Source organism: Lissotriton vulgaris, chromosome 2_2 (assembly GCF_964263255.1).
Source record: "Lissotriton vulgaris chromosome 2_2, aLisVul1.2, whole genome shotgun sequence".
Taxonomy (NCBI): Eukaryota; Metazoa; Chordata; class Amphibia; order Caudata; family Salamandridae; genus Lissotriton; species Lissotriton vulgaris.
In genome coordinates this window covers 139,091,400-139,116,273 of record NC_141688.1, presented here as the reverse complement: position 1 = coordinate 139,116,273, position 24,874 = coordinate 139,091,400, and positions in this window count along the sequence as shown.

Below are 24,874 nucleotides of genomic sequence, written 5' to 3'. Positions count from 1 at the left end.
AGAAGTTGTAGATCCATCGGTGGCGGTTGCGCGCTGCGGTGTCATCGTCTGTAAGCATTGGCGGAGTGGTGGTGCTGAGGGAGTTGACGAGCTGTACTTTGGTGGCCTTGATCCTGCTGCGAGGGAGGCGATGATGGTGTTTGCGTACGGTGAGCATGGTGAAGCAGTGATGTATACAATGATGGTCAGTCCATGAAAGTCCTGTGGTGTGGCTGTAGTTGAAGGTCATGATGGCGGACAAGATATGCTTGACCATGTGTCCTGCTATGTGGATTGCTGGGGTGACTAGCTGCTTGAGTCTGATGTTGAAGAGCTACCCCAAGAGGGGGTAGTGTACTGGTCACTAGGGTTGTCCAGGTGGAACTTGTGTTCGCTGAGTAGGATGTTGTCAGTGGATTGGAGAGCCTGGTATGCAGTGGGGTCTACAATGGTATTGAAGAATGGGTGTCCATGGACTGGGGGATTGCAGATGAGAGTGCTGCAGGGGATGGGGATGAGGTAAGTCTGGATCTGGAAGTTGATGTGTTCTATGGCCACCGTTGGGTCATTAAAGTGTGTATTCAGTCGGAGTGTGCTTCTGTAGGTGATGGCAATGCCTCCTCCTGGACAGTCGGGTGGTCTTTGCGGGTGGTTCAGTAGCTGTAATGTCGATGGCGATGTGCGGTCGGGAGCAGATGCTGGCAGTCGATGTGGCGTCCAGGGTTGATGGCGAGGCGGGTGCTGGTGCCTTAGTGCTGAGCGTGGTCCAGGGGCAGATTGACGCAGACAGGCTTGCCTATGCTTTGCCTTTGGCACTGAAGACGTCCATTAGAACGCAGGCATTACATTGTAATACCTTTAGAATGCAAATCCAACAACATAGGTGCCTTTACATCGCATTCCATTACAACTCATTGTGAGGTCAGGAATGGGGTATTTTTAGGGTGGGTATGGGTTTCGGGTGTCGGAGATGAAATGTTGGGTGTATTAAGGTGTAAAATTGAAATTTGGGTTGTGTTTTGAGGTCAATCATGACATTTGGGGGTGCATTTGGGTCAAATATGAAAATTCTGGTGTGCAATTGGGTCAAATATGATTTTCTGGGTGTGTTTTGGGGGCTCAAAGATGAATTTCAGGGTTGAGGGTTTGCTTTGGGGTGCAAGGGTCAGTTTTAGGGTTGCACTCACTGAAGTGGGAATAGTAATGTTTACATCTCCTCAATCTAACACCTTCCCAACTGATGCAATATGCCTAGCATTGTTTGGAATGCGCTATAACGGTATGCGTTGTAACTCCTTGCATACCTTTGGCACACCAGTGGAACGCCAGCTGCACTTGGCCGCACAGAGGTCCCCATTGAGAAGTGCTGCGTGGGGGGACTGGACAGTTGGAAAACGCCGGAAAGGACACTGGATGGGGCATGGATGCAGGGGATGTGTATGTGAATGGGTGTTGTAAATATTTACATGATGAAATCTTACCTCGAGACCGGGTCCTGTGTCTTTGTTGCTCCTGCACTGCTGAGCCTGCTTCCTGGAACAGAAAGTAGGCAGCCAGGATCTCTCCCTAAAGCCAATCACAACGCTCTAATGCAGCATTGGTATTGGTCATTGGCGCCGGGACGGGGCGTTCAGCCATGGGCTGGAGGTGTGGGCATGTTCTCCATGCAGGCTATAATACAGCCTGCATTGTGAACAGGACAGTGTGCATGACTGCTTTGTGCGGCCTGAGTGGGCCAACCAAACAGTCACTGCGCACTTGAGCGGCATGCCACTCCACGCTTGCCCAGCCCCATAAGTGGATCAGCCCTTCCCACCCTACCGCCCAAAATAGAAATATTTGTTTAGCAAAACATTTATTAGGTCATAATCAAGTTTCAAAATTCATAAAAGCATGTCATCCGGGCAGCGGCAGAAGGCGTTCAGGGAGCTTTATGTCTTTTTTGATCACAATTGATTTGGAATGTATGTATTGTATTTCAAGTTGCACTTTGGTGTCATGTAATTGTTTGAATATTTAGCACTTACGCTTGTATATTTTGTATTCATTGTGCACACAATTGTTTGTTTTTGCCTTTGACTTGACTGTTTTTGACAGTGTTTTCCTTTTGATGACATGCTTTTATGAATTTTGAAACTTGATTATGAACTGATAAATGTTTTGCTAAACAAATGGCTTGGTCACGCAGTACTCATGGGCTGTGTGGGTTCTAATTTGAATTTAAAGTATCCTGGCTAGCCACTTTGTTCTGTTTTGCAACTGTTGAGGTCCAGGCTGGTCAGTTTGTCGGACCCAAAACCTTTTTGTATACACACAAAATAGAAATATGGCACCATAACATCAGGAAGTTACCATCATGTGACGATTGTTCCTCTTCTTTCACTCCTTAGAATCATCTACTGGTGCTACGCCTGAGCGACTCGACCCCGGGCCTCCTCTGCTACATGTCGCACCATCTCCTTACTTGTACATTGACACCATGGTACAATCTGCTAAACTCTCTCCAAATTGGTGACTCACTCAGCAGGCGCCTCAAACAGGTGGGGTTTCACAAGGGTGGGTTCAGCAGTCGCCGCCAAGTCCACTTGTGAACCTCCAGATGCAGTTGATGCGGCAGGGCCCCCTTAGGCGTGAACTTGCAGTGCTCCCACAACACAAGTTTGGCACAGCTCAGGGGCCTCACCCTCCACAGCATCCGGCCAGTGCAACCTTATCCAGCCTGTGATGCAGAAAGGTGCCACCCACCGTTGGTAATTTTCTCTGTGCACTCCGGTGTAGTGGTGGATCATAGTATGCAATGCAGACCGCTTCTACCATTCCCAGCAACAAGGGGAGCAAGGTGGTCTTCTCACACAGGTCAGCAACATGTCTCCATGTGACCAACCAGACTTCACCTCCAGGCAATCGCCGCGCTTCACTGTCTACCGCCATGGCTCATCGACTCCACAGCTCCTCCGCACCCCACCCCAGAATCCAGACTCAGGTCCAGTGATGCATCCAGGCTCCAGATGCAGGTCCAGTGAGGCATTCAGGTTCCAGACACAGGTCCAGCAATGCATCCAGGCTCCAGGCGCAGGTCCAGCGAGGCATCTAGGCTCCAGACGCAGGTCCAGCAAAGCATCCAGGCTCCAGACGCAGGTCTAGCAACACATCGAGCTCCAGGTGCAGGTCTCAGTCTGGTCATCCTGGATATTGGGGGGCTTGAGGGAGTTGTTGATGTGTGCTGCACTTGGCCCTGGCTGCTTCATTCTGCATTTCATTGTTTGTTTTGCCTATTTTCTATTTAAGGTCGACTGATAGGCCATTTTTTGGCATTAGAGGGAAAAAAAAACTCTTGTTGGGATGACTAACGTGCATTTGTTGGCCGCTTATGGCCCTTTCGGTGGTTTTCTCCCGCTAACGCCAGATTTCCTATCCCCATCACGCTAATGTTAGCTGCAGTTTTCACAGCTGATCCCCGAAGGTATCGCCATGTAGTCACATCTTGTACTTATGTTGCTACCAAGGCAATAGTTTTCCGTGGTACACAGTGACAAAAAAACTGCTGCTAACTAGCGTTAGCGATAGTTATCACCAATTCTTGTACATATGTCCCGGTGTTTCTTAAGCTGGTTTCAAAATAACAAATGACACACTGACTCTGCTGATGCCCGTGGGCTCATTCAATGCGGTCCCTGCATGACTCCTTTTTTTCTTATCCAAAACCCATATGTTCGGTCGCACCACAGCACGCACATGGGTGAGAGCTGCCAATCGATTTCACCCATCTGTGGACACATCTGAGTTTGCTCTCTACTTTAGCCTCTTGTCTGTCTGATTGCTTACCGGCCTTGGCAAGTAAGCAAACTCATTTATTGTATGGATAGTCTATGGTTTCCTCAATAACTTGTTTTTGTCAAGATGATGACTCTTTGACTTGGTGGGGTCGAAATGCTTTTGATGCTTCTGGTGCTGGGAAAGGGATGAACATCCTTACATTTCTAATTGGATATATGGATTATCTTAAAAGTTAATTGTCCCAATGTCAGTGTTTGTTTGCTTTTAACACAGTGTGTATTGTTCAAAGTGGGTTTTTATTGTAATGAGTTATGCACTAAGTATTTATGAATTTGTTCTTCATGTCTTGTTTCATTTGCAAACCTTTTCTGAATTATTGTGTGGATACTGTATTCATTGTAATACTTTTTGTGATATGTTTTGACATTTATTGGCTTTTTATTTATTGATTTTGTAACAATGTGTGATTAATCAAAGAATGGACTGTGTAGTGGATAACTATGGGGAACGAAGGTTGCTGTACCTTCTAAATTACCTTAGAACATTTGTGATAATGGAAGGGGCATCCAGGCTTTACCTTTGTCGTTCTTTTAAAAACCTGTCAGTCAAGACTATGTAGTTTCAACCTATAAGCAATTGAGCGATGGGGGTGGGGTCCATTTAGGAGCATCTAACATCATAGCACACAATCGTTTTGAGGCTCTAAACTCCATGGAGGATCGGGATTGACTCAAACCCAAGAGGAAGCACATTGGCAAACATAACGGGGGAATTGAATCAGGTTATAACGTGGTCTTGTTAAATGCGCCTGATAGACAGGAGGGAACATTTAGCACTGAGGATGTTGATTTAAAAACTAGTCATAGTACAAGATCACCCAGGGATCTTCTGAAACATTGCGGGTAATCGTACCAAGCTTGACAACCCACACTGGTTTAGCCTAGTGGGAAAATATAATGTAATATGTTCACAAAAAACCTGGCTGTTGTCCTCTTTTACTGTGGATGGCATTCATTCTTATTGTAGTCCCACCACCCCTTTGCCAGCTGGACGGGCACGAGGGGGTCTGGCGGTGCTATCAGTTATATCACCCTCCCTGAAGGTTATACAAATACATACTACCAGGTACTTTCAAATTGTGCTCTTACCTAGTGTGGATGGTATGAGTGTGGGGCTAATTAACTATTATTATAACATATTTGATCAAAAACAGACTGAGGTGGGTAATGAATTTAATATAATTTTATCTAGTCTTCTCCAAAGTTACATGATCAGTGCTCTGTTTTATGGGCAGGTTATTTTAATATTAAACTTTGTGAATGTGGTTGTAATTCAGCATGTGGTTTAAATAACATGAAAGGTGACCCTATTTCAGTTATGCCCCTTATGGGGAAATTCTTAACATAATTCTTATTAATCACCATTTATTGTTTAAATTGGACTTACTCCCTAAACATTGGCCCATTTTCCAGACTTTTCATGGGAAAGGGTATTGTAGCACTTTTAATTATACTTTAGTTACTGGTGACCTTGACTCATCGATCCCAGATTTATTGATCACGAGTAACTGGTTGAGTAAGCACATGTTACTATCCTTAGCATTGAATCTGGATATTATGAAGACTCAATCACAGGAGCTTGAGAAATTAGTTTATTTGGCCAATTTGGGTGTAAGGTAAAAATGGGAACAGATAAATCCTGATCTTTTCTTGCAAGATCTAATCAGGAGTGAGGCAGTATCTGTTTTTACCTTATTATCGACTGAGAAGGATTCATCCTTAATTATGAAAGGGTTTTTTCACTGTGTTCGATGGTGTCTTATTCTTTGCTTGTTAAGAGAGGTAAGAATGGCCCTAACCCGTGATGTTAGTTTATTACTAAATGTACTGCGGAACACTGTAACCTCAACACCCTGAAGGCTCACCCTGGACACAAGGCACTAGTTAAACCTGTGAGAAGGACTTGCAAAGAAGCTCTTACTCATAGGAAGATTGGGATGAATTAGAAGTAGTGGTGAAAGTAATTGACCAACCCGATCTTAGGCTGTGGTTAATAGTCTTTTTTAGTTTAAATTGAATTCCACTAAAGTAAAAAGTCTTGTTTGAGCTGAAACGTGAGTCCGGCATTTTACAAGACTCTTCAACCAAGTAAACGATTTAGAAACTGTCCCTGAGGCGGTCCAGTAGATCACTATTCAGGCATCTGCCCATAATGGTTTAAGTCTCCACATAGACTTAAAGGAGGTGACCCTTATTATTTGTTATAACCCTGGGCGTAGTTCGCTTAGTAGCGCTACGCATAACTACCCAAAGTGCACTTCGCACTACGTGAGCTACGCGTGATTGCACAGTGCCGGATGCTTGTCCGCACTATGCAATCAGTGCAAACTGCATCTTGCACAGTGCAAGCGGTATTTTTCTGCTGCTCGAGTAGATTTCTACTCGAGCGGCAGCTTTCTCAATGTGGACTGGTAGTTTCTTATCGCGAGCCGTCGCGAGCATACGCGACCACTCGCAATGAGAAACCTGACCTCCCTGCGTTGAGAATCTCACTGGGAGGTTTATTTTCCACGCTCGCGATCGGCAACTTGATGTTGCTGATGGCGAACGAGAAAAAATTCTCGCTGAGATGTCATTTTGCTCGCTTGCGGTCGCCAACTTGACGTTGAGGACCGCGAGCAAGCAAAAAATGATCACAATGCCATGCTACGTGTGTTTGCACTGCGCTAGATGCAATTTGCGTTGTGCGAAGTAGCGCAAACTTCGCAAACTACGCAAGCATAGCATAGTACTATGCCCAGGGTTAATTAGAAAGAGCTTGGTGCTTAAAGCCCCAGGACCAGATGGAGTCCATATTGACCTATTTATGGCAATTCCAATATTCTGGGCCCATTATTATTATTAACCTTCTTTGCACCATTGTTCTTGGCCATATACCTTCCTCATGAAAGTTAGCTGTCATTGCAGCCATATTTAAATAAGAGGAGAAGACTGATCCAAGTTGTTACATATCCATTTCCTAGCCGGACTCAACCTCCAAATGACTAGGGTTGGTCTTTCTTTCACCTTTAGAGACTTCAACCAAATCCAATAGCATTCTGTATGTGGTCCAATTTAGCTACTGCCTGGGGTAGGTACAGTTTCTCAGTTACTCAGTTTATCACTTATTGTTGGGAAATATGTCAATGCTAGGACAGGTGTCCTGCATTAGGCTTTTATGGACCTCTCCTGTGCCTTTGACAATACTATTCGCTCTAATTTATGGTCGACAATGGATTATTTGGGAATTTAGCCGGTGCTAGTGGATCTCCTTAAGCAGATGCATAGCAATACCTCAATAAATATTCCGCTATAAACAAAACTCAGAATGTACCCTTTTAATGAATTTCAAAAGAGGGTTTGGCAAGGCAGTATTATGCTGCCATTTCTTTTTCGTCTTTCGTCTGGACACCGCGCTGCTTATTTTTAACGCTACCATTTTTACTATTTTGTTTAGCTTGTGTATATTTAGTTATTAGCCCTTGCTTTTAACGCTGGCCCCTTACTTGCACATTAATCGGCTCCCGCACTGCCGGTTTGGCGGATTTGGGTCACGGGTGGTAGAGGGAACTTTGGGCGCCATATTGGAGTGGTGCCGAGGCGGAGGGGACGACAGCTGCGAGCGCTCTAGAGCTCTGTACAGCCAGAGGGACGCCTACTTAAGGCGATCTTTCCGGTGGGTCTGTGATTTCATTTTGCACACCATATCGCGCTGGACACCGCGCTGCTTATTTTAACACTACCTTTTTTACTATTTTGTTTAGCTTGTGTATATTTAGTTATTAGCCCTTGCTTTTAACGCTGGCCCCTTACTTGCACATTAATCGGCTCCCGCACTGCCGGTTTGGCGGATTTGGGTCACGGGTGGTAGAGGGAACTTTGGGCGCCATATTGGAGTGGTGCCGAGGCGGAGGGGACGACAGCTGCGAGCGCTCTAGCGCTCTGTACAGCCAGAGGGACGCCTACTTAAAGCTCCCTCGGGAGTGCAGCGGTATCGCGCAGCGGTCGTGCCTTCTCTGTGCCGGAGTCGTGCCAGAGTCCTGCCCGTCTGCGTCCCGGAGGCATCCGAGGTGTCGGGCAGGACTGGGCTATACTTTGCACATTGCTTGTATATGTGGGCACCATGCTCCACTACTCGGGATCGGAACTTCGCTCTTGGCAACATACTAATGGCTCATGCCGTACGGTATTCCCTGCGCACCACAAGGGCAAGCATCGCTGCCCTGAGTGTGGCTGGCGCCCGCAGAAACATCTGGTCGGTGCGCCGCAGCAGGCGGCAGTCAGCGTCAAACATCTGGGCTTACTGCTTAACACTAGATCTCTCGGCCGGCATGCTCTGGATATCTTCGACCTGTTGGATTCAGAAAAACCATTGTTTCTGATGCTCACCGAGACGTGGCTCGGCGAGTCGTCCAACCCAGATATTGCCACAGCTATTCCTCCCGAGTATAACATCTTCAGGCAGGATAGGTCGAAGGGGCGTGGAGGCGGGGTAGCACTGATAGTAAACAAAAGTGCCACCTGTACCATCATTCCCTCTGACGTGATTAAGGATTGCGAATCCCTTGCCTTTTCTATTGTCCTTTCACCACACCAATCTGTGAAAGGTCTTCTTGTTTATCGACCGCCAGGGCCCACAGGCTCTTTTTTTGAAGAGTTCCAGTCGGTGACCTCATCCCTGTTACTCACGTCAGAGCATTGTATCGTCGCCGGGGACTTTAATGTCCATATGGACGTTGAAATGGATGCCGACGCGATTAAAATGCTGGATGTTACAGCCCCTCTGGGCCTGGTACCCTATCACGTTGGACCGACCCATGAGAAGGGACACACCCTGGATCTGACTTTCTCCACGACCCCCATAGAGATGCTTGCTCCCATCCAGGTGCTTTGGTCTGATCACAGGCTGGTGAAATTTTATCTCTCGGAAGTCAGGAAGTCTTCCGGTGCCCCCCGGCAAGCGTCCCAGGGTTTCAGGGCACTTCACCGGGTCACTCCGGATCTGCTGGCACAGTCTTGTGCGGACCATCCCTGTGCGTTGACTGGGGATTTAGATGTGGATGTTGAGCGACTGCAGGCCTGGCTCTTAGAGAGGCTAAATGATCTTGCTCCTCTGAGACCCCCTCGCAAACCTGACAAAGGTGCATCCGCCCCTTGGTTTATGGAAGCATTGGCGGCTTCGAGTCGGCAATGCAAGGTAGCGGAAAGAGCATGGCGCGTGAAATACGACTCAAAAGCGAAACTCGCCTACAGGTCCTTGGCAAAAGCTTATCATCGGGATATCCTCTCGGAGAAGAAGGCTTATTTTGCGAGAAAAATTGAAGCTGCCTCCAATTCCTGTAAGGAGCTTTTCGCCATTGTGCGGGAGTTTACAACTTCACGCGCTGCACCGACTCAGACCCCCCCTCCTGCGCCTTGGGTCAGGGCGATCGCGGACTTTTTTACTTCTAAGATCCAATTGATCCAGGACTCTTTTCCTGTGCAGGAGCCTGAGACGCCCGGCCGGGCGGAGAATGCCGCTGTTACCCTGCCCAGTGCAGGTGTGGTCTTGGCAGTCTTTCCTCCTCTCTCTATGACCGCTTCATTTGATCTGATGGCTTGTCTTAAATCAGGTTCTCCCCGGGATGCCTGCCCCGCAAAGTTTCTGGCAAAAATGGCAGTTACCATTAATCCATATGTGAACCCCCTGTTGAATTGCTCTCTTGCACAGGGTGTGGTTCCCCAGTCCTGGAAGCAAGCGATGATTATCCCCTTGCTCAAAAAGCCCGGTTTGGACGTGGAGGTGCTGGCGAATTATAGGCCTATCTCGCTCCTGCCTGCTTTCGCGAAGGTCATAGAAAAGCATGTGCACAAGGTGCTTGCCGATTACCTGGAGTCCCACGACCTACTGCACCCCACTCAATCGGGTTTCCGCACCAATCTTAGCACCGAAACAGCTCTCCTGGAAGTCTCGGAGGCGATTAAGGAGGTGCTGGATTCGGGTGGCAGGGCGATGCTGGTGATGTTAGATCTGTCGGCGGCCTTCGACACCGTCCCCCATGAGGGTCTTCTTGCAAGACTCTCAGAGATTGGTCTTCGGGGGACGTTGCTCCAGTGGTTTTGTTCGTTCCTGGCAGGCCGCCGACAAACGGTCTGGGCTTCTGCTTGCTCCGCCGAGATGTCGCCATTGGGTGTCGGAGTTCCTCAGGGCTCAGTATTGAGCCCAACTCTATTTAACATCTTCATGACCCCTCTGGCGGCTCTGGCGGAGTCTTTCGGGGCTCAGATCGTTTCCTACGCTGATGACACCCAGCTCCTCTTCACCTGTGAGAGGGGTGCGGATTTCGATGGAGGTAGGATCCAGGGTTGCCTTGAGGCTGTGTTTCAGTGGTTCCAACATAACAGCCTCAAGTGCAACTCGGATAAATCTGAGGTCCTCTTCTTCGGGTGCAGTTCGGACCCGGACTGGAAAGTGTGGTGGCCTGAGAACATGTTTCCACCAGCAAGTTCGTCCCAGGTGGCAAAAAACCTCGGGATTAAGATCGACAATGGCCTCACACTGCGTTCACAGGTAATTGGTCTCACTGGCACCTGCTTTGGCCTGCTCCGGATGCTGCGTAAGTTTCTCCCCCTGTTATCGGAGGAACACAGGAAGATCACAGTGCAGGCGATCATTGGCTCGAGAATTGACTACTCTAACATTCTTTATCTCGGCCTGCCAGAATACCTGCTTCAACGGTTACAGGTGGTCCAGAATTCGGCAGCACGGGCCATCTTTGGACTATCTCGCCGTGCTAGAGCCTCGGGCCTCCTGGAGGCACTGCACTGGCTGCCTGTCCGGAAGAGGATAATTTTTAAGACCCTGACTCTGGCACATAAAGCTTTGTACGCCTCCGGAGCGAAATACCTCCAAAAAAGGCTGACCTTTTACCATCCAGCCAGGTCGCTGAGGTCAGAATCCTTGTTTCTTGCTGCGGTGCCTCGTGTGAGGAGAGCACGTATTGGAGGCCGCTCTTTTAGATTATTGGCGCCCCAGTTGTGGAATAAGCTGCCAGTGGCCCTGCGCAGCACCCCAAACTTGTTGGCTTTTAGGAAGGGGCTCAAAACCTGGCTTTTTACCTCTTAGTTTTTTTCTGGGCTTTTCTGGTTTCCATCTCTCTGCCCTTTGTTTGTTTTTTCCTGTTATGTTATGAGATTGGTGTGCAATTCAAAGCGTCGGGACACTCTTTCGAGTAGCCGTACGCTATATAAAACCCGGTATAACATAACATAACATAACATAAATGGTTTGGAGCAAAATTTAGTTAAAAATGGGAAAAATATGTTGCAGATGAGTTCTTACCTGGTCTCTTGTCTTTTAAACACAGACATCGGTCTGTTGCTGGCAAAAACAGCCAATGAGCTTAAATTACTTTTGAAATCTTTTATCTCATTCATGATTGTGCTAGATTGGAGGGTCAGCTTCCCAAATTCTTTTATGATGGTAATGGGCCCAAAAAAAGAAAATCTAGGACCCATGTGGGTGGAGGGGTTAAGATCCTTAGAGTTCCCACTATTAAATACCTTGGCATTCCTTTTGATAGCTCTTTAAATAGGGCTCATTTATCATTAACCTTTTTTTTAATAAGAAACAGTGGTCCTAAGCTTAGAAAAAGGTATTCAAACAGATTCAATTATAGACCACAATAAGTGCTATAAGTTCAATTCCAATGTCCAGTCGGACATGGAATATTTATTTGATCAATGTAGAAGACATTTTTGAAATTAAAACACATACAAATAAAGAGGGCACAGTCCTGTACCCAGTATGAGGGAAAGAAAAAATTGAAGGGAAAGGTAGAAAAAAAATTAGATTTTCAGGCAATAACTTTATGGAGCAGAACGTGGCTTGCATCTTAATACATAGTACTGCAAGCTCAAGACGTCAGTGATGGCAATATATTAACACAATGGTACAATTGCGACACAGTATGTGAAAAGTCGACGTTTCGATCCAATGCCCCTATACTAGTGGGATCATCATCAGGACCAATGATAATTGCCTGGTTGTATGAATAATAATAACACCTTAAAGTGCCGCAGTCTCAATAGCCACGTATTCAATGTCTCGGAGTCGGGTGTTGTTAATAGTGCCTCCTTATAGGGATGAAAGCAGGTTCAGTTTGGGGGGGTGTGCTTGTCCAGGGTAAGGATTAGCCCAAGAATCGGCGAATTAGCACTTCGACCCACGGTGGGGTTCCTAGCGGAGCTCCGTGAGTCTCTTTAGGCAGTTGACGCGCTGGTCACAAATTCCAGGTTGTGCTCGATGGCAGGGACAAGGCAGAAACGCGGGGGTTCAGGTTAAATCGGGGATTTAACATGAACCTGTAATACTGGTTCTACATAACAAGGTAAGGACTGGGTATTATTCTTTTTTATATGCCTTTCCTGTCCAGGGGTCTTGGTTTAGGACTCTTCCAAAAGGCCCCAGTGATAATATTTCCTCACAATTCCTGCTATTTTGCACACTTTACAAAAGTTCACACAAAATATTTTTAGGTCTTGTTTTAAAATATACAAACATTAGGTAACACAAGTCGGCCTTAATATTTTTACAACAACTTGGCTCTGTTTAATTTTGTATTTCTGTTTTGAATTACTTCAGATGGGCACTGAACATCAGGCACAACTAAATGAATTGACCTGTACTGATGTAGTGTTTTATGATGTGATTGTATTTCTTTATTAAGCCTGAAAATATTATAATGTTTTTCATGATGTGGTTATCTATTTATTGTCTATGTATGTTCTGAATTAGACTGAAATAGAGAATTCTTAACTTGACTTAATTTTGTAACTGTTATTTCCCACCTGGAACCTTTGCTATTTGTATAGATGTTACTTCCCGAAGTTCTTCTTATCAGCCTGCAACATATTTTTTTTATTTTGTCAGGACCTCATGTCTGGGTCAGATACGTCAATTGTTACCTTCCACAAAGCCCTATTATTCCTAAATATTTGGTAACAAACTTGACACAAGCTATCCCATTGACCTTTTACCAGTTAAGAAAAAGGTCACGTTAGTCAAATGCATTACAGTAAATCACTTTACATTTACTACACCTGTCTTCACTAGAATCCTCCTCTCACCTGTCGACATCCAGTTCCTGGGTTAAAGAGAAAAGAACAAAGAGGTTAGTGGCCACTCCAGGCCCCCCCCCACCAATCAGGTGCTGTTGTCTTCTTTGTTGCCTGAGCCTTCAAGGGGACTTTTTTGGGTCCTAGGGGTTCATCTTGGCTGTCTGATCTTTCCTGTTCAGCGTAGACACGCTGAAGACTGTGGACCATCTTCTGGCAGACCAGGGTCACCTTCCCTACTACCAGGTGGTTTCTAGAAAACAGAAGAAAGTCTTTAAATCCTTACAGGAGCCTTCCGCATTTCTAGAGCTCCCCGAGTGTATATGTCCCTGGGACAGACCATACACTACTGAGTCTGCGGTGATGCACAATCAGCCTAGAACAAATGGATGTATGACGTTACAACGCATACTTTTACCACGCATACTATTACAACGCGGTTTTTACAACGCATACCATTACAACGCATAGCGCTTTGGGGTGCTGGATAGTGAATAGTTTAATTTACTATTCCAACTCCAGTCCCCGTGGACACTAGGGAAGGTGTTGGATAGTAAATTAAACGTATTCCCTATCCTAGAGCGCCCCCCAGCGCAATGCGTTGTAATGGTTTGCGTTGTAATGACTGCGTTGTAATGGTAGTGCGTGGTAAAAGATTCGTTGTAAAGGTTGTATACCAGAACAAATAGCACACTGACTCTGCTGATACTCTGGGGTTCATCCACTGCCAACCCCAAGCTAATAGGCCCCTTTTATTATTTTCCAAAACCCGCACATCTGGCCATACCACAGCACGGGCGCACAATGGTGAGGGTTGCCAAGCCCACCTTCAATCTGTGGAGACATAGGGTGAACCATGGCAAAAAACATTACCTACACCATCTGCAGCCACACACACATATGGGCAGTGCACCAACTTAGCTGAGATGAGACCCGTTTGAATGCAGCAGCTTCGTTGGGCTCTTTAGGAACCAATAAGAGTGCAAAAAGGATTTAGTTTTGGGCCAACCACTCATCTGCTCAATCAAAAGAAGGGAAATTAACACATAGAAGAAACCCAATATGTTTTCTCAATTGTGTTTAATATTGCCTTTTTCTATTGATCACATAAGCATAAGGACAAATGACTGATGCATTGTTAAGCCAGACCTAAAAACAAGCAAGCAGTGGTGCTTTATCTTTGAAGCGTGACTAAATGAAGACGAGGGCAAGCTGAATATGTCTATTCAGTGAGACTAAAATGCACTTACTGTTCTTTGAGTGTGGATACAAAAGCAGTAAAGCACAACACTGAGGGGCATATTCACAAGGAGATAGCGCTGAATTAACAGCAGTTTTGCGCAGCCAAAGTTGTGATACATTTACCCCACCATTCACAAGCAGGTGCTAACAGCCCACAGCACCAGTTTTCCCACGATAGCAGCTACAAAAAACATTGCCACAGAGGATACCCGCAACTATCGCTAATAAGATGCAGGGTAGGCGTTCCCGTGACAAAACCCGTGACAACACAACACCTCAACATTCACAACGACCAGACAGAACGGCGATAAGAACACAAAACATGAGATAAGGTGCGTTAGCAACAGGAATTTTACACCTGCTCTGACCTGGCGGCCGGCAGCCCAGGGCGTCATTGGAAGGGCAATAGATGCCATAGAGCAACTGAACATGCATCACAGAAACCCAAGAGGGCCACAAACCCACGGACACCACACACAGGCCGGCTACACCACCCCTTCCTGGGCCCACACTAAAACCCGAACCAAGGAAGTACACACCAACACCACGAATCACAAAACAATATGTTGCCTAAGCAGGAAAATCAACATACATGCATGGTCAGAAAATGGAGAATTAGCCATACAGCAATGCACACCAACACAAAACACCATACAAACAAAAGACTAAACAAGCATTTGAATGAGTCCTAGCGGGTCCTCACTGGACAATCCGTAGGACACAGCTTGGAAGACTAAATCCCACAGAAGAAGGTGCGCCTCGCGCCCAACAAAGGAAAGAGAGGGACGAGGGAGAGAGATGGAGTGAGACTGCACAAAAAGCGCAAGGCTTTGCAGGGCACCTGGCTCCACATGCCAACATGTGTGTGTGTATCCTCATATGCACACCATGAGCCCAAGGCTGTGTCTCAATCTCAGGGCCAATGCCACAACACATTCCAAAAACGTAATTTGTAGTCAGACAAACAACAGTCATGAAAGCTCCATCGTTCCAATGTTAAAGGCAGGAAGACACCTGCACCTCTGACCTTGGTCCAGAACGCGCCTGGAACACCCTGAGAGAGATGCCATGGTAGATGTGGATGACTCCCACACCATGCATTGCGCTAATGAACTATCCGACTTATCCACACCCTACACACAGAAGACCCTGCCTGAGGGACCCCCGCATGGGATGCCCTTGACACTCACGGAAACAGCAACCCATGCAGCCCAACATTGCACACACATTCAAATAATTGCCCAGAGCTGTTGCATATCCTCCACACAACTCCCGCAGCTCAGAAGAGTGCCGGTTCCACGAGACGCACCATGGCAATGGCAGGCACAACCCCCGTCACGTTGAACATTTACTGGGCGCAGTGCCCTCGGCAGTGCTGCGGATCAGTTACCAGCTCAGCTTCCGCATTGCTTACTGTACCTGCGTCCAGCCCTGGTTCCACTTCTGAACATGCACATTCGAGTGTCCCATGGAAGTCTGCCTATCCAACACAACCGTAGATGAATTGGACTATGTCTTGAGTGTGCGCCCCCTGTTGGAACACGAACAGGAGTGCAACCAAGACAGCCGTGCATGTGATGCCTTGACATACTGCGTATGTATTGGCAGTTGTGCATGCACAATTTCTCATGTCCAGTGACCACATAGAGGCGCTCCCCTGTTGGGCTGTGTTGTGGAATGATGAAAAGGCATGGGCTGAGCACACTTGCCCGGACCAGTTAATGGATTGGCTCACCCTAGTGTTCCTTGAACACGACAACGATGTACTATTAGAACACCTTGCACATAAAGCTGCACAGGTATTCATGGACAAGTAACTCCACACCTGCAGTCACGTCCGATTGTTACCCACAGACCAGGTCCCAACAACTTGTAGCATCGTGGGGATTGCTTACATATCCCATCACAACGGTGGATATGTCTGCCATCATCTGGACTCTGGAAGCATGTGCGTGGAACAACACGTGTGTACACACACCTGTGTAAGGTGATGCAGGTCCATGCTCGGAGCAACACAGCGTTATTTTGCAATGTTGCCAATTCGGACAATACATGCAATTTAGCACAACATGTGAACCTGATGGACCCTATCATCTGATCACTGTCAGCAGAGCAGACAATCGGCGCACCCCGGTGGACCAGCACTATGCAGAAACCATGGGTATTTAGACGTGCCCCCACGCACGGGGCAATGGGCATATGCCAAACAACACATGACTTATCCAGCAAGGCAAGGTGGGCAACAGCAATGTATGAACCTCAGCATGTACCCATGCTGCGTGAAAGTGTCTTAAGCATGTCCCTGCTTGTTGTGGCCGTTGCCCTGTCCATACTGCCACGCACATGCCAATAAAGTCTATGTTACCCCACTGGTGTCTAACTGTGAGGTGTGTTGATTAGATTGTCCACTCTTGTGCCACAATGAGCACATACATCAGTCAGGGAGGGACTGACTGATGCATGTGCAATGGTGGTGTGTCCCTTTTGCAAGTTCAACCTCTGTGATCCAGTGGGTTTGTGACGTGCCGTTCTGTTGTCACATGTGATGTAGGCCACCACTCCTGGCCTGCTATCGATTTAAGTCCTACCCACAGCCCTACTTAACTAATGGATGTAGGCCTAGTTTGGGGGGTCATGAGAGTATTGTTGATGTGCAATGGGGACACAGCTAGTAATCACCTTCATAGTGGACCAATTTGCCATGTGTCTCAGGGATAGACCTGCGCATAGATGTAAGTTACCATGGTGTACCATCATGGGAAATCATTGTCCCTACATCCAGCCAAACTTTCATGCATGAGAGAACACAGTAATGACACATCTGTGTGATTTAGAATGTTTTATTCACATTCATTTGAGTGACAGAGCTGTTGCTGTACATGGCCATACAAGCCCACATCACATGGATGCCCATTGGTGGGCCAAATACAGTCCTTTGAGGATTGAGAAGTGATTAGTAAGTGGGAGAGTGCAGTCCACAGCAGGATTGCTGTGTAATTGGCCAGCAGTGATGAAATGGCAGTCCATGTCGGGGTCTGGGTGCATGTCGCAGAGTGTTCCGGGGGTCAGTATGAGGTGTTTCCCAGGGAATGATACATAGGTCATAAACAGTCAGGGACTGGGCATATATCAGTGATGGATGCTACTGCCTCCTTCCTCACAAAGTAATTCCCATCCCCTTCTTACTCTCCTGATACGGGTTCTGTGTCCAGTGGGTCCGGTGTCTGTAGTGGGGTGATGGCTGCATCACTGTGTGCCACTGACACAACAGACTGTGAAGGTGATGGTATAGCATCACTGTGTGCCACTGACTTATCAGGGCTCGGAGCTGTGTGTGTCGATGTTCCCACTGCAGTCATCTGGGACCGGCTCAGTAGCAGCAATGGCAAGATGAAGTATTGCAGGGTTTTGAGGTTCCCAGTTACTACTTGCTGGTGTCCAGCCGTGGCAGACAGACTTTCATCCTACATCTGCTCCATGGTCTCCATTGACATCTGCATGTCAACTCTGTGCTCTGATCGCTGGTGCCTGTCTGACCACACAGTTATTGTATTAGAGTCATTGCCCCAGCAAGGTCATCCAAGGTCTGTGGTGTAGCGTGGTGCATACAGGGGGTGTCCAATAGGGACTGTGCGAGGTCCCTGATAGGACTCAGACACCCACGTATGGCATCAAATTTTGCAGACACAAGTTCGAAGCCCACCCGCAGCTGGTCAGAAACGCCACATAAATTTTTGGAACTTCATGAATTGGTCAGGGGTTGCTAGGAGACAGCTGTGGTGATGTGTGTTTCCTGCTGTGTGGTCTGTGCAGGCGGGCTCAACTCAGGGGCAGCTCGCCTGCCCTGCTTCTGGGGATGGGTTGTGGAGGCTATGTACGATCCGTTGGAGGGTGTCAGTGCAGATGACCAGGGGGTCTTCTTCATCGTCACTGAAGACATGTCAGGTCTGCTCTGCAGGAAGTGTTGTTTGTCCCTCTGCATTGGGAAAGGGTAGATGCAGGTTAACAGAGTTGTACATGTATGTTGGAGATTTGCAGATGTTTACGTTCAGACCGCATGCCAATGTACATTGTGACTGTCTTGGTGTAGCTGGCTATTTGATGGCAGTTAGTGTGTTTTTCGACTACATGACGGATGTGTGGTGGTACCCGTGCATTGTCATCACACAGTGTCATGCAATGCCTGGTCTGAGTGGACAGTTACTACGCAAGTACGGGACCTGTTGTGAGTCGGGTCCTATTGTGCTGGTGTTGCACTTGTGCCCCATTGCCGTTGTTGCTGATGTTCTGTGATTGCTATGTGTGTGTGCTGTATTGTAGGGGAGTTGGCCATGCAGCTTTGATTTCATGTAGCCTTCTCCGTTTGAGGCGGAGTGCTTTTGAATTGTGTGCTTTTTGGGGCCTGTTTTGTTTTTGACTTGGGTCATATGTGCTCTCGGACAGATTTTGTGTCCTGGTGCATTGTTCGTCTGCTGCGTGTATTATCGGCATGGGTTGTGCATGCACGTGGCCATGTCGGAGTGTGACCTGCTCCTTTACGGATGTGATCCGCACTGCTGGGCTACCTCCATGTCGATTCATGGGCCATCTTATGTTTTTGGGCTGCTGCCATGCTATTGGGCATGCAGTGTTACTTGCATAGTCAGTGTGGGTCACTGAGCCGCTGCCTTGCTGGGTTCCGCACATGTGCATGGGTCGGTTGTGGTATTGGTGATCTGGAGGGGGCCCCATTGTGCACATTGTGGATGGGGGCCTACTTGGAGTTTCTATGTGTGCTGCAGTGTGCCAAGGCTCTCGGTGACATGATCAAGGGTCCTTTTGGGTGTGCAGTGTGCTACACATAATTGTGCATGTGTGCCATTGTGCCCATCTCCCCTGTACCCCCGTCCCTGGTTGTTACCCACCCTGTTGCTGTTTGGTCAGGTCGTATCGTGCTGTGTCCAGGCCCCCAATTCCACTGTCTCCACACTGCTGACTGTGGCCACTATTTCCTCCAGGTCATCAATCACCTCCTGTGTCGCCACTCTGACTGCATTGACGTAGTTGATGATGGCCTGCCATATTTCCTTTTGGGTTTCCAGTGCTGCATTGGAGGTGGTGGACAGTTGTTGGAAGAGTCCTATGACCTCTGTGACGGTGAGCCCGTCTTCCTGCGGAATGACCCACGTCTTTCTCTTCCTCTTATCTTTGCCCATCCCCAAAAACGGAGTTCCGTTGAAAAACCTTTATTTCGGTAAAAATTTACCATAAAAGACAATCATAGAGAACAATACATTTAAATGATTTGTACAATAAAATGTAAAATGCATAAAAACAATACTGGAGAGAAATCTGCATATAATAAAAACAGATCCATATTCAGTCTATATTTTGAGGCATTTCCTTCTGGTGGACCAAAGGGCGCCCAGGTACTTGGCCATTGTAAATACAATATGATCTGACAAGTCAGTTTTTAGGACTCTGTAAGCCTGCAGGCACTTCTTAAATCCCAGGTTTCTGCATAGAGGGAGAATCCAGTGCCTACGGATCCCATGGTAAGCTGGACAGAAAAAAAGGATGTGGAGCTCGCTTTCATCCGTGTTTCTGCAAGCAGGACATGTACTGCTGGGATCGTGGTTCCATTTGGTTGTAAAAGTTTTGATGGGAAGAGAGCCGTGCCTCCACTGAAGATATAATTTTCTCAGTACATTGGGATAAATTTTGTCTAGAGTGGGTTCCATGTTGTAGTTCACCTTATGGGAGAAAAAGGACGCTGTCAGGGACCCGGGATCTTGATGATTGAGAATCCGTGAAAGTTTAGATTCTCGATAAGACCTTGCTAGATCTTTTTTAGAGTGGGTGTGGCACACGTTCTGGGGGTCAGACCACATACTTGAGAGGCCTACAGCCACCAGTTCAAGCTTGATGTTGTAGAGCCATTTGATTTTTCCGGCACCAGGAGTGGCTAGGATCTCCCGTAGACCTTCCCTGTAACTGGCCAGTTCAGGGGTTGACCATAATCTACGCCAAAAGGCCAGTGGGCGTAGAGCCAGGTCCTCATCAAGCGGGCGTAAGCCAAGGTCCATCCTCAACGGGACAAGGGGGGTGCTTGGTGGTAACCCTACAAGGTTACGGATAAATCTGTTTTCCACCTTCAACAATTTAGATGTATTTTCGTGGCCCCAGAGTTCTGATCCGTAGAGGGCAGCCCCCTTGGCCTGGGATTTGTAGATCTGTAGTGGGGGGCCAATCGGCCTAACCGAGGATTTGTTGTTTGCCACGAGCTTCATTACGCCTCCCGAGTGCTGGGTCAGTTTCAGTGCCGCTTTTTCCAGGTGAGAGCTCCAGGTAAATTTATCGTTCAAAACAATTCCCAGGTATTCAAAGGTGTTTACCCTTTCCAGCTTGATGTGTGAGATGCTTGGACGGAAGTGGAATTTCTGTGGAGGGTTGAAGACCATGAATTTAGTCTTTGTGGCGTTAATTTCTAATCCATAGGTCTCACAGAAGTCCACAAAGCCATCAAGGGTGCACTGGATTCCTTTTGCCGACTTGGATAAGAGCAGTGTGTCATCGGCGAACATGATGGCTGATACCCTCTCGGAGGCCAGTTTCGGTGCATCAGAGTTGGTTACACCTGCTAAGTGGGCGATTACCCCGTTGACGTAGAGGCAAAACAGGGTTGGTGCGAGCACACAACCCTGCCTTACCCCCCTGCCAACGGGGAACTTCTCAGACAGATCTCCCATCCTACCGCATCTAACCTGAGCGTAGTTACTAGTGTGGAGGCGTATTATCATTTTCAAGAGACCTTCAGGGACCCCCAGATTGTCGAGGACCTCCCACAGCTTGTTCCTCGGTACCAGGTCGAACGCTGCCCTTAGGTCCACAAATACCGTGTAGAGGCTGCCACCCTCAGGTTGTACTGTTTTCCAGTGTATCATGGCCAGACGAAAGACCTGGTCCACTGTGGAGACCTTCTCCCTAAAGCCTGCTTGAAAGGGGCTCAAGATGTTAAAGTCCCTGATCCACTCATGTAGGCGGTTGAGCAAGAGCTTGGAAAAGAGTTTCTGGGAAACGTCGATTAGGCTTATAGGCCTATAGTTTGCAGGCAGGAGGGGAGACCCCTTTTTGAAAATTGGCACAATTTCTGCCCCTGGCCAAGTGGAAGGGATTGGCAGACCCTTCAGGATAGAATTAAATAGTACCCCTAGATAGGGAGCCCAGACATTAGGTTCATGCTTGTAAAGATCGCCTGGGAGCCTGTCTAGGCCCGGTGCCTTACCAGCAGACAGGGAGGAAATTGCCAGGGTAATTTCTTCTAAAGTGAAGCCCTCGATCTCAGTTGGCCTGTTTATAATGTAGGGGGGCTCTCCGCCATGTTCACTGCTTCCATTGTCACTGCTATGTGGGAGGTATAAGTTTTTAAAGTGTTCCTTCCAAACAGATGGTGCTATACAAGCCTCGACAGCTGCAAGTGGTTCAGAAGAGCCGTGCCTGACAATTTGCCAAAAAGTCCGTGAGTCTTGGCAAGCGAGGGCGGCTGTTATCTTTGACCAGTTCTCCTCGTCCCATTCTATTTTTGCAGTATGGAGGGCAGATTTATGGGCTAGTCGTTTCTCCCTGATTGTGGTTGGGGTTTCTCGGGCTTTCAATGATTCCAGCAGGAGGGTTTTTGCCTCCCTGCAAGAGGCGTTGAACCAGGTCACTCTTCTCTTTTTGGGCTTGCGGAGCCTGGCAACTGGGTTCAATATATCTGCAAGATTGGTGCATAACTCCGAGTGGATGTTGCCGAGTGCAGCCAGATGTACCTGAGAGTCCAGGCTACCCGTGGTGTTAGTCTCTGATATGCAAGCTAGATAGTTCACGCAGCACTCTACTTTTTCCAGGGCAGGTGCGGTTAGTGCATAGAGTCTTTCAATATTAGTATGGTTTTCCAGCAATTTGGTCCATTTTATTCTACGCCTATTGCTGGTTAACACAAGGTCGGACTGGCATGGTGCATTGGGATCTACCTTATCTAGTTGTCGATATGGGATCTCAAACTTTAGTGAGAGCAGATTATGGTCACTATCATATCTGGTGATGACTTTAAACTCTTTCGCCCTCTTCCAATCTCTGGTTGATACCATTATATAGTCGATCCTTGACTCGTGGCCCGGCCTATTAAAGGTGTTTTTAGGCGGGATATCGCCCTCCATCCGGCCATTACATGCCCTCAGAGAGTGACTGAGTGTGAGGGACATTATCTGGATGGCGAGGGGGGAACATGTCTTGGTGACTACATCTGTCAAGGAAGGAATATCCCATAGGTCATCCTCCTCGGCCGATATACCTTCCATGTAGGCGGGGAGTGGTTCAAATTGTTGGTTAAAGTCACCACCTATGATTAAAGGGGAAGAAAAATTGTGTGTATCGAGAAAATGTGCTAGATCTTCCACTGGGCCCGATGTTGCAGCAACCCTAACTGGCCTCGAATAAAAGTTAATCACTACAAGTTTCCCTCCACATGGCCATTCTAGGGAGACGCATTGGAAATCACAAGAATTGGTTTCCATAGGTGTTGCCCTGCAGGCCAGGTGGGACCCCACCCAGGTCGAAAGGCCTCCTGAGGGGCGGCCTTTTCCCCCCCATTTCGCTTCAATACTAAAGGTTGCGAATCCCTGGCGGCTAAGTTGTTCTCTAGCCCAAGTCTCTTGTAAGAGACAGATGTCATAGCCCTCTACTAAGTCTATCCAATCAGGGGTATCTAATTTGTTAGCTAACCCAGCCACATTCCAGGATAGAATGGAGAGTGTGCCACGAGCCTCTGTTGTGCTTCTGATGTTTAATGTTCCGAGGCGCCCTAGAGCTACAGATTTCCCACACTGATTAGGTGGGGCGGTGTGCAATAGAGCACTGTTTGGTGTGAGGCTCTGTGGAATGGGGAGTTTATGATTCAGCCCCTGGTTAGAGTCAGCGGGCTCACCCTTGGGAGGGCATGTGATTTGTCTGTCTGCCCCTGGTCTAGGATCAATTGACACTGTGTGTGCTGGTGTTGCTGGGAGAGATGTGCCAACCATATGTGTATTTAAAGTACTGGTTATTGGTGCATTGCCCGAAGACTGGATGCGTTCGCTAGTTAGGATGGGTGGGGGGGGTACAGTGTTTAATGGATGTGGAAGTCAGTCCACTTCCTCAAGACAACCATATCTATTGGAAGTCGGGACCCCGTTCCATCCTCCGGGTGTATCTGCCCACCAGTTACTTTGTGCTCCCCAAGTGTGTTTCCTCGCCTGCATCCTGCTCCAGTTCCCCCCCTGAGCTGAAGGGGGACGTGGTGGGTAGAAAAAGGTGAGTGGTCTTGCTATTATTGTTGCAACTGAGCTATGGTTAATCCATGAGTAAATGGCGTGAGCAGTGTTAGAATCCTCAAAGGTGATTATCACACAGTCTCCAGGGGTGGTCTTTTGTGTGGTCCCTACCCAAGGTACCCTCCGTACCATAAGAATTTTGCTCCTTAAATGGTTGGGGATTGGTTTATTGGTTTCCAACCAGTGGATCACCTTGTTCTTAAGAGAGGCAAAGTTTTCATGCTGATTGTATACCAGTTCGGTTACCCCGGTCAGCACCACGACATAGGGGCTAACCTCAGGGGGAAGATCTACAAATCCCCTTGATCGTATATAACTGGTACTGGCTCTCTGCGATGTTGGAGGATTTGTGTTCTGGCCATTGTGCCTCACATTAGGTAGTTCAGTCGGGACAGGTGTACCTTGGGCGGGTGCGGCTAAGGGGGATGGCATTACCCCACTGGGAGGATTGTAGACATCTACCTTGGTTCGGGGTTTGGGTGTTGGTTTGACCTTGGATGTAACGTTGGAAGTGGTGAGGGAAGAGCATGCAGCAGGTGCAAGTGTGTTGATAGAACCTGGTTTCTTGGCCTTAGGAGGAGGCCGCGAATTCACTGCTGCTTGGGTGGTAGGATCCGAGTGTGCGGCTGGGAGCAAAGGTCCATTAGTGCATGTAGATTTGGAATTCTGCATAGTGATGGTTGCCAGGTTTAATATACTTTTTTCTATTTCTAGTAGCTGCGTCTCTATATGTGTGAATCTCTTTTCTATTGGGGAGAGTAGTTTTTTTAATGTTTCCCAAACAATAGTGAGAAATTCAACATCCTTCCCTTTAATAGAACATAGAGGGGTTCCTGCAGTGTCGCTTTCTATGGTGAGATCGTTGTTTTCTTGAATGACTACTGTGTGAGGGGAGATGTTTTCTGTGCATGTTACTAGGGTAGAGGATTGCAGAGTTGGCAAATTATCAAGGGGAGGTGCCTTAGTTGGTAGCTGCGCCTTCGCCACTTTGGCCTTTTTTCTTGAGTATGGCGAGGTAGGGTTGCGTTTCCTTTTGTTGTGTGGGTGCTTTTGTGCTATGGATAGGCTTCCATCTTTTTCTTGTGGAGCAGGGGTGGGTTCAGCTGTCGAAAGTAAGCCCTCGTCACAACCCTTCTTTTGGTCTACATTCACACCCGGATGGAAATTTGGGGGAGAGATAAAGTTTTGTAACAGTTTCCCCTGTGGGGAGGGTAAGGTTACTACTTGTGTAGCGTGAATATCGGCGTTAGTGACGATCAGGGTGGGTGTGGAGCCTAACAGCCGTTCTGGAGTTTTCGCCCAGGCAATAGGGCCAAGAGAGGATTTTTTGACGGCAGTTAACTCGACTGACAATCTTCTGGCAGCTTCTAGTTCTAGTGACACCCTGTGTTGCATCTTGGTTATTTCGTT